The sequence below is a fragment of the Aotus nancymaae genome, unplaced genomic scaffold (genome assembly GCF_030222135.1).
Source record: "Aotus nancymaae isolate 86718 unplaced genomic scaffold, 86718_ANA_hifiasm-v0.15.2.pri h1tg000041l, whole genome shotgun sequence".
Lineage (NCBI taxonomy): Eukaryota > Metazoa > Chordata > Mammalia > Primates > Aotidae > Aotus > Aotus nancymaae.
In genome coordinates, this window is record NW_026988455.1 from 40,986,906 (window position 1) to 41,000,337 (window position 13,432).

The window sequence follows — 13,432 nt, forward strand, 5'->3', positions numbered from 1 at the left end:
GGTCATAAAAGACTCTCAAAGGAGGTATCCAAGCCAATATCTGAAAGAAGTTAACCAAAAGAGTTGGGAGGTTGGAGGGAGGTTTCCTGATGTGTCAACTTGACCAGGCCACCATATCCAGCTATCTGGTCACACATTATTCTAGATGTCTCTGTGAAGGTATTTTTTAGATGAGATTAACATTAAATGAGTAGACTTTGAGTAAAGCCAATTACCCAGCATAAGGTGGGAGATCTCATTCAATCAGTTGAAAGCCTTAAGAGAAAAATGACTGACCTCCTCTGAGGAAGAAGGAATTCTGGCAGCTGACTGCCTTCAAACTCAAACTGCAATGCTCCTCTGAGTCTCCAACCTGCTTGCCTACCCTGCAGACTTTGGACTTCCCAGTCTCCACAATCACCTGAGCCAAGTCCTTAGAATAAATCTCTCTCCTTCTCTCTATATATGCACAGACATCTATTAGTCCCATCGTTCTGGAGAACCCTGACTAATACAGCTTTCAAATAGAGAGGTCCACGTATGCCAGGGCCTTTGAGGAACAAGAGAATCGTGGCATGTCTGGTGTCCAGATGGAGAGACCAAGAAAGACCATGCTGAACTGAAAAAGAAAATTCATAATCCCTGAGCAAGCTGAGTTTCTGTTGCTTGAGACAGAAGGTCCAATCAAACTAAGACTCCATGAAAGGTCTGAAAAGGGCAGCAGACAAACAGCTCTGTGTTTTCAAAGGATCACATGGGCTTCAGCTTGGACAACAATTGGAACTAGAGGCAAAGAGAGCATTTAGACTTTTGGAGCAAGCCAGGCGAGAAATAATGGCCTGTGCGAGAACAGTGGCAGTGAGCATCGGAGAGGAGGAAATACTGCTTGCACTTCGTATGTACAGGAACCCTGCTAGGTACCAGGGAGACAGCAGTGTACATGTCCTTGCTCTCAGAGATCAGTAGAAGAATGAGACAAGAAACTATAAATCACCTAATTACAGAAAGTAATTTTTTTTTTTGAGATGGAGTCTTGCTCTGTCACCCAGGCTGGAGTGCAGTGGCGCAATCTTGGCTTACTGCAACCTCTGCCTCCCAGGTTCAAGTGATTCTCCTGCCTCAGCCTCCAGAGTAGCTAGGACTACAGGCGTGCGTTAACACGCCTGGCTAATTTTTGTATTTTTAGTAGAGACGGGGTTTCACCATGTTGGCCAGAATGGTCTCAATCTCTTGACCTCGTCATCCGCCCACCTCAGCCTCCCAAAGTGCTGGGATTGCAGGCGTGAGCAATGGCACCCCGCCAGAAAGCAAATGTTATGGAAATAAAATTAAGTGGTTAAGGTATGGGTGGGTGTCTGAGACAGGTGGGCAGAGCAAGGCGTCTCTGAATAGAAACCTGAAAGGGGTGGGAGGGTCAGTCAAGCACCACATGTAAGGCGAGCACAACAGGCAGCAGGGACCTCAGTGTTCTATTTGGATGTACTGAGTGTGCAACACTGATTAGACACCCATATGAAGATGGCTAACCTGTGATAGCGTATGCAGGTTTGAAGCCCAGGGGAGAAATCTGGCTGGAAAGAGAGACATTTGAGATCCATCCGCAAATCTATGCTTTAAAATGCCTGTAAACTGAATGATACAACCTAAGGAATGACTGTAGAAGGAAAGAGGGATTAGGACTGAGCCGTGGGACCCTGAGAAACTAAGGGGTAGAATAGAAAAGGACTGTTCTGGCCTTTGCACTGGGGAGGTCCACTAAGAACAGGCTGGAGACGTTGAAAGAGCCTTCCCACAGAATCTGCAGCAGCAGCTGAAGTGCTTGGTAAGAAAAGGTGCTTGGAAGTGAGGCCAAGGATCAAAGTCCAGTTGGCTGGATTTTAGCCCCCATGGAACTGACACTAGGCATTTAGGCATATGGGTTTCAAGCTCAACAGGGAAATCCTGGCTTGAGACAGATTCAGGCACTTGGCATATAGGTGCAAAAAATGAGGTTAGTAAGAAGAATGAGAAAAGAGAAGAGATCACAGCCGAACTTTAGAAGGACATATATTTAAGGGAGTGGGTAGAAAATGAGAAGGAAATCTGTGAAGGATCAATTCCAGATGCTTGCAAAAAAAAAAAAACAGGGAACATATTTTGAGGTACAGCAAACGCAAAGATGCTATGTCTCATCCCTGAGGCTACACTATATAAGGTCTGTGTCATGAGAACAGAGGCTTTGCAGAAAAAAAAAAAAAAAAAGACCAAGGCTAGGAGTTTAATTTCACGATTTATTAACTGTGTGACCCTGAACAAATTACCCAACTTTTTAAATTTTCATTTTCTTACTTGTCAAATGGGGTCAATAGCATCTACTTCACTGAGCCTTGAGGAGTATCCAGTGCGATGACTGTTAATCACCTCATCCTCTTCTTTCTCTCAGCCTTAATGTTCTAATCAAGCAAACAGGACAGGATACGAGAAGCAGCAATACTGAAAGTGGGTATCTCCATAGGAGGTGAGGCTCTCGTAGTGAGAAGAGGCTATACTGGGTCGGTGGAACCAGTGTGACCCTTCAGGAGGGGTGGGGCTCAGATCTGTGTTGCACGAACATTCAGAGCCATTAGACCAGCCAGTGCAGCTTGAGAAAATGTAAGTTCTCAACACCACCCCCATGTAGTCATGAGGCTGGGCAGGGGGCCAGGTGATTCTGCTTCAAGTCATTCTCAGACTGCACGTGGAAGAGATGCTAATGTAGATACATGGGGGGAAGAAAGAGTGCAGCATGTTCTTGTGGTGAGATGCAGGAATACACAGGAATGTATGATCTAAGTAGAAGGCTCATGTGAAATATCACAGGATGTAAATGAGAACAATGAGGCCCAATTAAAAAAAACTCTGGAATTGTGAGTAAGAATGAGAAAGCAGTGAGTGGACATGGGGCTTTGGTTTTAAAGATCTCCATTTCATTTCATGAGTAGGAAGGGTCACAGAAGCAGAAAAAGCCATGGAGAAAGAGAAGCAGACAGATGTACAGGAAGGAGAATGAAGGAGAATGGAAGGGAGAAGAGGAACACTTAGGAAAATGCCTTGCCACCAAAAAGCCATGTGACTTTGGGCAAGAACTAAATGTCACTCCCTCCCCTCTGTCATCTGCAAAAGACAGGCTTGGTTAATATTCCCTGAGATCCTTGCAAGCACCTGCTTCCCATGGTTCTCAGCGGTCGGAGTTGGGGAAGTAGGAGAAATTATTCATGAACTTGGATGGGGTAAAAAAATACTATTCCTTTATTTTCACTCATCTCTAAATGAAATTTAGCTTTTCCTTCAATAATGAATAAAAGCAGCAAGATATTAAAATATTAGAAGTACCTGTGACTTTGTTACCAAAAAAACAGCAAAAGTTTGTTTTATCACAGTTGTTCAGATACCTCCAAATATCATCTATGCTCACCAACACATGAAAGGTACACTATTTATTACAGGAAACACTTTATCTGATTTAATACATTATTTTAAAAGCACATGGGCTGGGTGCGGTGGCTCACGCCTGTAATCCCAGCACTTCGGGAGGCCAAGGCGGGCAGATCACGAGGTCTGGAGTTCAAGACCAGCCTGGCCAACATGGTGAAACCCTATCTCTACTAAAAATACAAAAGTTAGCCGGGTGTGGTGGTATGCACCTGTAGTCCCAGCTACTCAGGAGGCCGAGGCAGAAGAATTGCTTGAACCCAGGAGGCAGAGGTTGCAGTGACCTGAGATTGGGCCACTGCACTCCAGCCTGGGCAACAGAGTGAGACTCTGTCTCAAAAAAAAAAGAAAAGAAAAGAAGAAAAGAAGCCATGTATTATATCTTTCAAAAATATTTTTATATTTCTTTGTAATCCGATACACACTATTTTATGTATAGGATTATTATAGTGGGAGCCTTCAGAATGAAGATTCAAAAATACAGGGGACATTGTCCATTTTATTGCTTAGGTCCAATAAAGTATGGACTGTGTAGAGGTATGATTGGATAATATTGGAATGATCTAATGCTAATGGACTGAGTAAGGCCTGTCTAGATTCTTCTTGGCTTCTCTGTGCAGTATTCTTTCCTTCTGGATGTGGGGAGGATCGTCTCTGAAATGGGGGTCGATCTGATAACCAAAAGTCAAACAAGATAAGCCAAATAACTTCCTTACGGCCAGTTTTTATGCAGAAAGGCAGAGGGGGGAATTGGAGTCATATTTTTAGGTTTTATGAGTAGCTTTAGGGAATAGGAGTTCTGGTTTCACATAACACAGGGGTCCCAGCCCCAGGGCTGCTGACCGGTGCTGGTCCGTGGCCTGTTAGGAACTGGGCTGCACAGCAGGAGGTGAGTGTGGGTGAGCTCGGCCTCCTGTCAGATCAGCAGTGGCATTAGATTCTCACAGGTATTGTGAACTGCACGTGTGAGGCATCTAGGCTGTAGAACCTACATAATGGCTGGTGGTCTGAGATGGAACAGCTTCATCCTGAAACCATCCACTCCTCACTCGGTGGGAAAACTGTCTTCCACGAAACTGGTCCCGGTCCCTGGTGCCACAAAGGTTAGGGACCGCTGCTGTAACCCATGTTGGCGAAGAGGGAGAATGTCACTGAGAGATAGGAGGGCAGGAGAGGGTCAGATAAAAACTTCTGCTTCTGAGGTCTCCATTTTGGGGAGCCCTAACACATGTGATCCTTCCACACGGTTTCTAACATGGCAGCTTCCAGGTAGCCCAGCTCCTCACATGGTAGCTCGGGGTTTTAAAGTGAGGGTCCTGAGAGAGAGAAAGCCATGCCGAAACTGCGACATCTTGATGACTGAGTCTTGAAAACCATATATGTCACTTCTGCTGTACTCTGTTATTTGAGGCAGTCAGGACATCCTGCCCAGGTTCATGGGGAGAGTACCTAGAGTCCACCTCTTGTCAGGGAAGGACTAAGCTTCCTGGAAAATGTAGGACCCAAAATGTGTTTAGGGCCATTTCTGTAAAATACAGTCCACTACAGGGTCATCTATGGGTCAGATGGTCCGAGGCATAGCCAAGATTAACTCCCTTCTGTACGCTCAGCCGACCCTGAATTTCAATCACAGCTAATCCTCGCCTTCAAATGCCAATCACCTGTTCTTACCCTGCCTGCAGAGCGCATCCAGCCTGTTCCCCAGCTTATATATGTTGTGTTTTGATCTGGAGCCTTTGAAACTTTGTTGCAATGATCCAATCTCCAGCTCACACTCTCTCTATTTTTCCCTCTGGTAGAACCCAATTAAGCCTGTTTGAATCTCACCAGCGCATCCTATATTCTAGCTGTCTGAATTATATCTACCTGAACAACTGGCTCTCCCTGCAGAGAACGCGGCTAACCTTTGGATCTCCGGCCTGAGGCCTCCCCTATAGCCCGGTCTTCAGCACATCCTTTGCCTTCTCGCGGCGATCCCCTGAGTGCCTCTGCCATCTGGTGGCCAATAGTGGTAATTGCACTCTAGAGTCCAACCTGATAGTTGCCCTGGCTGTTTTCCTGGACCTATCAAGCCAAGATGTTCTACTTACTGTTTCTTTAAGTCCTGCAATCCGTGAGCTTTGGGAGTCTGAGGCGGGAGGGTCGCTTGAGCCCAGGAATTCGAGACCAGCCTGGGCAACATAGCGAGATTCCATCTCCACCAAAAAAAAAAAAAAATTAGCTGGGCATGGTGGTGAGCGGCCTGTAGTCCTAGCCAATCAATAACAGGGTCTGTGAAGGAGGTTTGCAGTCTGACCGAGGGGGACAAAGTGTAAAATTTAGGATAAAAAATACGGAGTGAAGATGAGGGAAGATGATTCTTGAGGCCTAGTAAATTCACCTGACCCAGAAGGTTACATAGCTCTTAAGTTCAAGAAACAAGTGGGAATTGCGTTTGCACTGTTGAAGACAGAAATTCTATCCTAGCCACCCGGCTGACTAGCTTGGCAAGTTGCCTAACTTCTCTGATCAACATTGTTGTGACTGTAATATTTACTCATGTAGTTGTTCTGAAAATTAAATAAAATGCCAGACGCATTGGCTCATGCCTGTAATCCCAGCACTTTGGGAGACCAAAGTGGGAGGCTCACTTGAGGTCAGGAGTTGGAGACCAGCCTGGCCAACATGGTGAAACCCCATGTCCACTAAAAATAAAAATAAAAAGTAGTCAGGTGTGGTGATATATGCTTGTAATCCCGGCTACTTGGGAAGCTGAGGTGGGAGGATTGCTTGAACCCAGGAGGCAGAGGTTGCAGTGAGCTGAGATTGCGCCATTGTACTTCAGACTGAGCAACAGAGTGAGACTCCATCTCAAACAAACAAACAAACAAACTACCTTCTGGAAAACACCTACCCCAGGAACTCGTTTCTCATGAGGGCTTGCTCTCTGGTTCACAGATGTTGGCCTCTTACCGTGTCCTCACATGACAGAAAGGGCTAGCTAGTTGTCTAGGATCTCTTTTATGAAGGCATGAATCCCCTCCATGACCTAATCACTTCCTAAAGACCCCACCTTTTGTACCGTGACCTTGGAGGTTAGGTTTTAACATGTGAATTTTGAGGAGACACAAACATTTAGACTATAGCAATCCACATGTCTCCAATCTTCTAACATTGCTAGTTTCACACCCCTGGTCAACAAAACACACCATCCGCTCCTAGCCAGAAGTCTATGCATGTCTGTATCTCTGGCCACTTCTTCTATACAGTGAACAACCAAGTGTACCAGTTGCAGGTCTGTCCACTGACAGGATTTCCCCCACACTCTGTCCTTAAGGTCAATGTCGAATGAGACTATAACGTGGCAACTGTCCATTTTCTTCTTCCCTTCATGTACCAAGCCACACCATCTATGAACCAGATGCAAGATCGCTGAGATCTTGGATCACCACTGGATCATCCAGAAGCTGTTTGAGGCCATGTGTGTGAACTGAAGAAGAAGAATTAGTGCCACAAAAGTGATGTGCCCTCTGGACCTGCTTGGGCCTGATCCTTATGAACCATTTTTCATCATACAACAAATTACAAAAGTCCCTTATGCATCAGTGGTTACAACGATGCCCTATCCATGGTGAGCATCTCCATTCTCATCATCACTTGGCGTCCTACAGTCAGATACTCAGTCTCTACAATGGCGCGATAGCCCTCATCAAGCTTCTTTTCCTATAGTGCGTGGTTCTCTGCTTCAGCAGGCATGATTGTATCCAGAAAGACTGTGAGATACGGTTCTGTGCCTCTCCTACTGGAGCTTGTCAGAGACTGGGCAGCATCCTTTCCACCTTGGGTACCTCTAGCACCACTGGACCTGCTGGGTCATTTAGCACTAGACTCAGGGCAGACTGCAGCACAACTCTAGCCTGTTATAAAGTCCTTTCTTGCACTGGTCTCCACTCAAAAGTTGGCTGCATCCGAAATCCAAAGATGCTTAACAATCACTATTCCTTTTTGTGATGGAGGGGACACGATGCTATGATTTTTTTCTCTCCTTAAAGGGGATGTCCAGCATATCTCTAACAATTGGACCCCTACGAACTTCACCAAGATGTCAGCCCCCTGGATCTTTTTCGTTTTATCTTGGACCCCATATATCTAACTAGAGCATCCATAGTCTTTGCTACTTTCTGTTCCCCAGATCCAATTAACAGAGTATCAATGAGGTAACAGACCATCATGATATGCTGCAAAATGTCAAGATGATCAAGGATCATGGAGACTATTTTATTTCAGAAATCAGGGTGTTTAATACAACCTTGACACAATTCAGCAAAGGTTCATTACTATACTTCCCACAATAATGTGAACTCTTTTGATCAATTTTACTGACAGAATGTGAGGGAAAAGTGTTCTTCAGACCAATAACCAAGTATCAAGTGCCAGACCTGTAACAGTAAAGATACAGAGCAGCAGCTATAATTGGGGCCATTTGTGTAAATCTATTGTCGTCCACCTTTACTGCTATAGCCCATCTGGTTTTTACAGGGGTCATGCAAGTGAACAGGGATATGATGATCCTCTTTTAAACTTTGCAGCTGAAATCCTGTATCCAATAGCCCTGGACAGGGCTCATATAGAAACTTCCCCAGCATGTAGTTCTATTGGGGGGAGAATCAGGGGACCATGTATTGTATATACTTGCTGGAGAGCTGTAGAATCCTCCCTCCAAAGACCCATGCTGGCTTCTAAGTGGACTCTGGGTCTGAGAATTACTTAAATATGAAAACGGGGATAGAGAGGATTTATAGTGGTAACTAACATCAGTCCTTCTCTCATCACTTCTTTTTTTTTGTGACTGTAACTCAAGCATCACCCTAGGTGGCTGCCCATCTGCCTCGCCTCTAAGAACATGCTCAGGCCGGGCGCGGTGGCTCAAGCCTGTAATCCCAGCACTTTGGGAGGCCGAGGCGGGTGGATCACGAGGTCAAGAGATCGAGACCATCCTGGTCAACATGGTGAAACCCCGTCTCTACTAATACAAAAAATTAGCTGGGCACGGTGGCGCGTGCCTGTAATCCCAGCTACTCAGGAGGCTGAGGCAGGAGAATTGCCTGAACCCAGGAGGCGGAGGTTGCGGTGAGCCGAGATCGCGCCATTGCACTCCAGCCTGGGTATCAAGAGCGAAACTCCGCCTCAAAAAAAAAAAAAAAAGAACATGCTCTATGAAGCATCATTACTCTCTTGAAGGTCAAGGTGATCTATTTGACATTCCACTCTTTCTGTTAATTATGATAATTACGTCTCCATCCACCTGATGCTTAAGCGCTGCCGCTGGTCTCTGTCATTCTGAAGTCTTACTGTTCCCATTGACATCAGAGAGATCAGTTTTCCGATACCACCTAAGATTATCAGCCCCAACCTACAGACGGCAGACACCCCTGAGCTTTCAATGATTCTGGTGCCCCTCACTAGCACATTTTTGATCTCTTTGATAAAAAGAGTACCTCTGGACCCTCCTGGAAAACCCAGTCGGTAATAAATAGTCTTATGCAATAAATCCGTTCTATCTCACCCTCTTCTCTGAGCCGACTACCCTCCTCCTCTGTACATCTCCACCTCCTTTGCTGAAAGGTCATCATCGTGTTCCAGCTTCAAGGAGCCATCCCAGCAGCACATTGGACCAGCTTCATGTTTCCTTGCTAGAACATTTAATCCTGAATCAGGAAAGAGCATTCTGGTGTTATTTCACTCTCCCCTAATCAGCCTTATATTTTGCTCTTCCACCCTCCCCAAGCCAGTACTCTCAAAACCATTCCTGCACATGCTCCCCTGGTTCCAGACAGTACATATTCTGCATGCCAAATTCTGCAGTTATTTTGGTGAATACCTATTTCTACTGTAGCAGATATTAAACCTTCCTTTTTATGTTATGCTGAGACCTGACCCTAGTTATTGGTCTGGAAGGAATGAGCAGGAGGGTGGGCATGGGAGTGTCAGATCTCAAGAACGACCATCATCTTTCATTTTGTTTATTTATTTATTTTGAGACAAGGTCTCACTCTGTTGCCCAGACTGGAGCACAGAGGCGCCATCATGGCCCACTGCAGCCTCAACTTCCTGGCAAGTGATCCTCCCACCTCAGCTCCCCAAGTAGCTGGTACTAGAACCACGCACCACCATGGCCAGCCAATTTTTCTTTCTTTCTTTTTTTTTTAAAGTATAGATGAGGACTTGCTATGGTACCCAGGCTGGTCTCAAACTTCTGAGCTCAAGCAATCCTCCTGTCTCAGCCTCCCAAAGTGCTGCAATTACAAGCCTGAGCCCCAACACCGGCCTTTAACCATCACCTTTTGACAGCCACTTCAGATGAGGTCTTTCTTGGTCTTCAGGCAAAAGGAGGCTATTCTCCTTTAGTAAGAACTGTTGGTTCTGCCAGCCAAGAGGGGTCAAAGGAATAAGCAAGGAGTTCAAGTTTCTCAGACACATTCATGCGGGTTTTTTAAACTGGCACCCTAACACAGAAGACAAGTGGAAGCTACACATTGACCTGTTCTTGCAGCCCTGCCACCTTATTATTAATTCCTAGGCCTCATCTTTAGCCCAGGCTGTCCTACAGCTGCAAGAGACAAGTTTCTCTTTATATGCTTCCAGGGAAGCTGTCTGGCTTTTATAGATTCCCTTAAGTTAACAGTTGGCTGACCTGTCTGGGCGTGGTGACGCACGCCTGTAATCCCAGCACTTTGGGAGGCTGGGGGGATCACTCGAGGTCAGGAGTTGGAAACCAGCCTGGCCAACATGGTGAAACCCCGTCTCTACTAAAAATACAAAAATTAGTCAGGCATGGTGGCTCGTGCCTGTACTCCCAGCTACTCGAGAAGTTGAGGCAGGAGAATCGCTTGAACCTGGGAGGTGGAGGTTGCAGCAAGCTGAGGTCGCGCCACCGCACTCCAGCCTGGGCTACAGAGCAAGGGCCCATCTCGAAAAAAAAAAAAGAAAAAAAAAGAATGTGTTAGGCCAGGCACGGTGACTCACTCAGGCCTATAATCCCAACACCTTGGGAGGCCGAGACAGACAGATTACTTGAGGTCAAGAGTTTGAGACTAGCCTGACCAATATGGTGAAACCCCCTCTCTACTAAAAATACAAAAATTAGCTGGGCTTGGTGGTGCACATCTGTAATCCCAGCTACTGGGGAGGCTGAGGCACAAGAATTACTTGAACCTGAAAGGCAGAAGTTTCAGTAAGCTGAGATTACACCACTGCATTCCAGCCTGGGTGACAGAGGGAGACTCTGTCTCCAGAAAAAAAGAGTGCATCAGCAAGATCGCTCCTACTTCCTAACTTGATTCCTCTGGCACCTCCTAAAAAGGATACAAAATGCCTCTTAGAATTGTCCATCTAGGGGATGGGCAGCCGGGGCATTGGGTTGAGGACTGTCCCTAAGGGCCATTAACTCCCCTCACTTGCAGGCTACACTTGGCAGAGTCATCTTTCAATATTAATTAATAATCTACAGAAATAGCAAAAACTCAGGAGGCTTCAGCCCCTTGGACACAAGTCCTTTCTTTAACCCAAAAGACCTACATAACCATATGCTTATAAATAATATTCATGAAGGCTTTAAGTTCGGCTATCTAAGATTTACTCATGGCCACATGACCTGTCGACTGCATGGATTCAATAAAATGGACCTTCTTAAAGTTTCTTTTCAGTTCTTTTCATAAGACTGAAAAGCCCCAGAAGAACAGGCAGTAGAAACTTTTAAGTGAATGATTCACAAGAATAGATAACAATTTAACTAAGATTTCAATAGATCTTTTATACTTTAACCTTTTTGTCTAAAATGTCAATTATCTATCTTGGCACTGAACTTGAGATTTCAGAATGCTGTTTCTATATGAATTTCATGATCGTTAAATGTTACAGTAAAAAGCCAACATGAGCATGCAGTAGTCACTATAAACACTCCCTTCAACACACAATTACAACTAATAATATATTTGGAAGGATTTGACTATTAGAAAACAATCATAAGGCCCAGGCGTAGTGGCTCACACCTATAATCCCAGAACTTTGGGAGGCAGAGGTAAGTGGATCAGTTGAGGTCAGGTGTTTGAGACCAGCCTGGCCAACATCGTGAAACCCAATCTCTCCTAAAAATACAAAAATTGACCGGGCTTGGTGGTGAGTGCCTGTAATCCCAGCTATTCCGGAGGCTGAGGCAGGGAGGCAGAGGGGGCAGTGAACCAAAATCACACCACTGCCCTCCAGCCTGGGCGACAAGAGCAAGATTTTGTCAGAAAAAAAAGGAAAAAGGAAAGGAAAACAATCACGTAAGAACTATTTAAACTAATAAGAAATATGATAGTAGTCAAAGAAGAAAGAGATGAAGCATTTGTATACAGACATGATCATGAAATTCTCTTGGTCAGAAACCACAGTCACAATATGCCTGCCTTGAGATAGTTATGAAAGGCAAGAAGTGTTAAATAGGTCTAATCATTGGGAAAATATGAAAAACGCAAGACTAGCTGGCTAACAGGTTTGACACGATGGGTGCAGGAACGGGTTCCCCTGAGGTAAATTCATAGCCCTTCCCAGTTCTCCAGTGGTTGCCACTAGACCCGTCTCCTCCTTGTGGAGAAAACTGCAGCTTTAGGCTTTTGAAACCACAACTTTGGCCATGACCCTCTGGAAGGATTCTGCCCCTTTAATGCTATAACTCTCCTCTTGGCAAAACTCCAGAGCTGCTTTTTTTTAAGTCCAAGCCTTTTAGTGGATTAATAACAAGAACACCTAAGATGCTGTTGACCTCAGGTTTGGGCATTTCACTTCAGGTTGGTAAAGGCCTACTATTTTGTCCAGTGTAAGAGACAGTATCTTTCTGAAGGTCCTAAGAGGTGGCAGAATATAAAGCAAAGAGCATGAATTGGCTGTTTGGCACATCTAGATTGGGTTCCCAGCTTACTGAACAGCCTTAGGGAAATTATTTGTACTCTGTGGAGAGTATAAATTCTATTAGCTACCATACGAGTAGGCTAATGATGGGCACATTTTAGGGCTGGGTCATAAATAATTTGTATAGCCCTCCTGTACGTGATCCTCTCAGTAAATAGCAACATATTATGTGGTTGAAAGTGTGTGGTCTAGAGTTCCTGTAAATTCTTTGGCAAATTATTAACCTCTCTAAGCCTCAGTTTCCTTATCTGTAAAGCTGGAATAATGACAATACCTTCCAGCTGTAAGTACATTGACCTCTTTCTATTCATCAGACACACCAAGGTTATTTCTATCTCAAGAACTTTGTTCTTTCCTCTGCCTGTAATGCACTCTTAAAGACGGTTTTGTTTGGCCGGACACGGTGGCTCACGCCAGTAATCCCAGCACTTTGGGAGGCCAAGGTGGGCAGATCACGAGGTCAGGAGATCAAGACCATCCTGACCAACATGGTAAAACTCCATCTCTACTAAAAACACAAAAGTTAGCTAGGCATGGTGGTGCACGCCCGCAGTCCCAGCTACTTGGGAGGCTGAGGCAGGAGAATCACTTAAACCTGGCAGGCAGAGGTTGCAGTGAGCCCAGATCCTGCCACTGGACTCCAGCCTGGTGACAGAGTGAGATTCCGTCTCAAAAAATAAGTCAAAAGATAAAGATGGTTTTGTTTGTTTACTGGTTTGGTTGGTTAGTTGATCGGTTGGTTGGTTTGTAAAACATTTAGAACAATTCCTGGCACACAGCAAGCTCTCCATGAGCTTGAGCTATTGCAATAGTGGCTAGATAACAGTCACTATTATCCCTTAGCCCCCAAAGCAAGCTGAATTCCTGCTGCATATACAGATCCACTAAGAAATCTATTTCTCTAGGACACACCCACATGCACACTCCAACTCTATCATGCACTTAGATTACACTGGTGGGAGTGTCTTTCAGCATGTTAATACATTATAATTAGTGTATAATGAGCAGTGAGGATGACCAGAAGTCACTTTCGTTGCCATCTTGGTTTTGATGGGTTTTGACCAGCTTCTTT

The 13,432-nt window shown here is 45.1% G+C and overlaps 1 protein-coding gene across 3 annotated transcripts in view; it reads right to left on the bottom strand.

Moving 5' to 3' along the window:
* Positions 1-13,432, bottom strand: part of CUNH9orf85 (chromosome unknown C9orf85 homolog) — a 150,633-nt gene that overhangs the window by 49,738 nt on the left and 87,463 nt on the right. The window contains exon 3 of one of the 3 annotated variants that reach the window (XR_010337048.1): positions 8,975-9,116. The exons of the other annotated variants lie outside the window; for them this stretch is intronic. The gene's annotated coding sequence lies outside the window, so the exon portion shown is untranslated. The remainder of the gene's footprint in view (positions 1-8,974; positions 9,117-13,432) is intronic. 3 annotated transcript variants of the gene reach the window in all.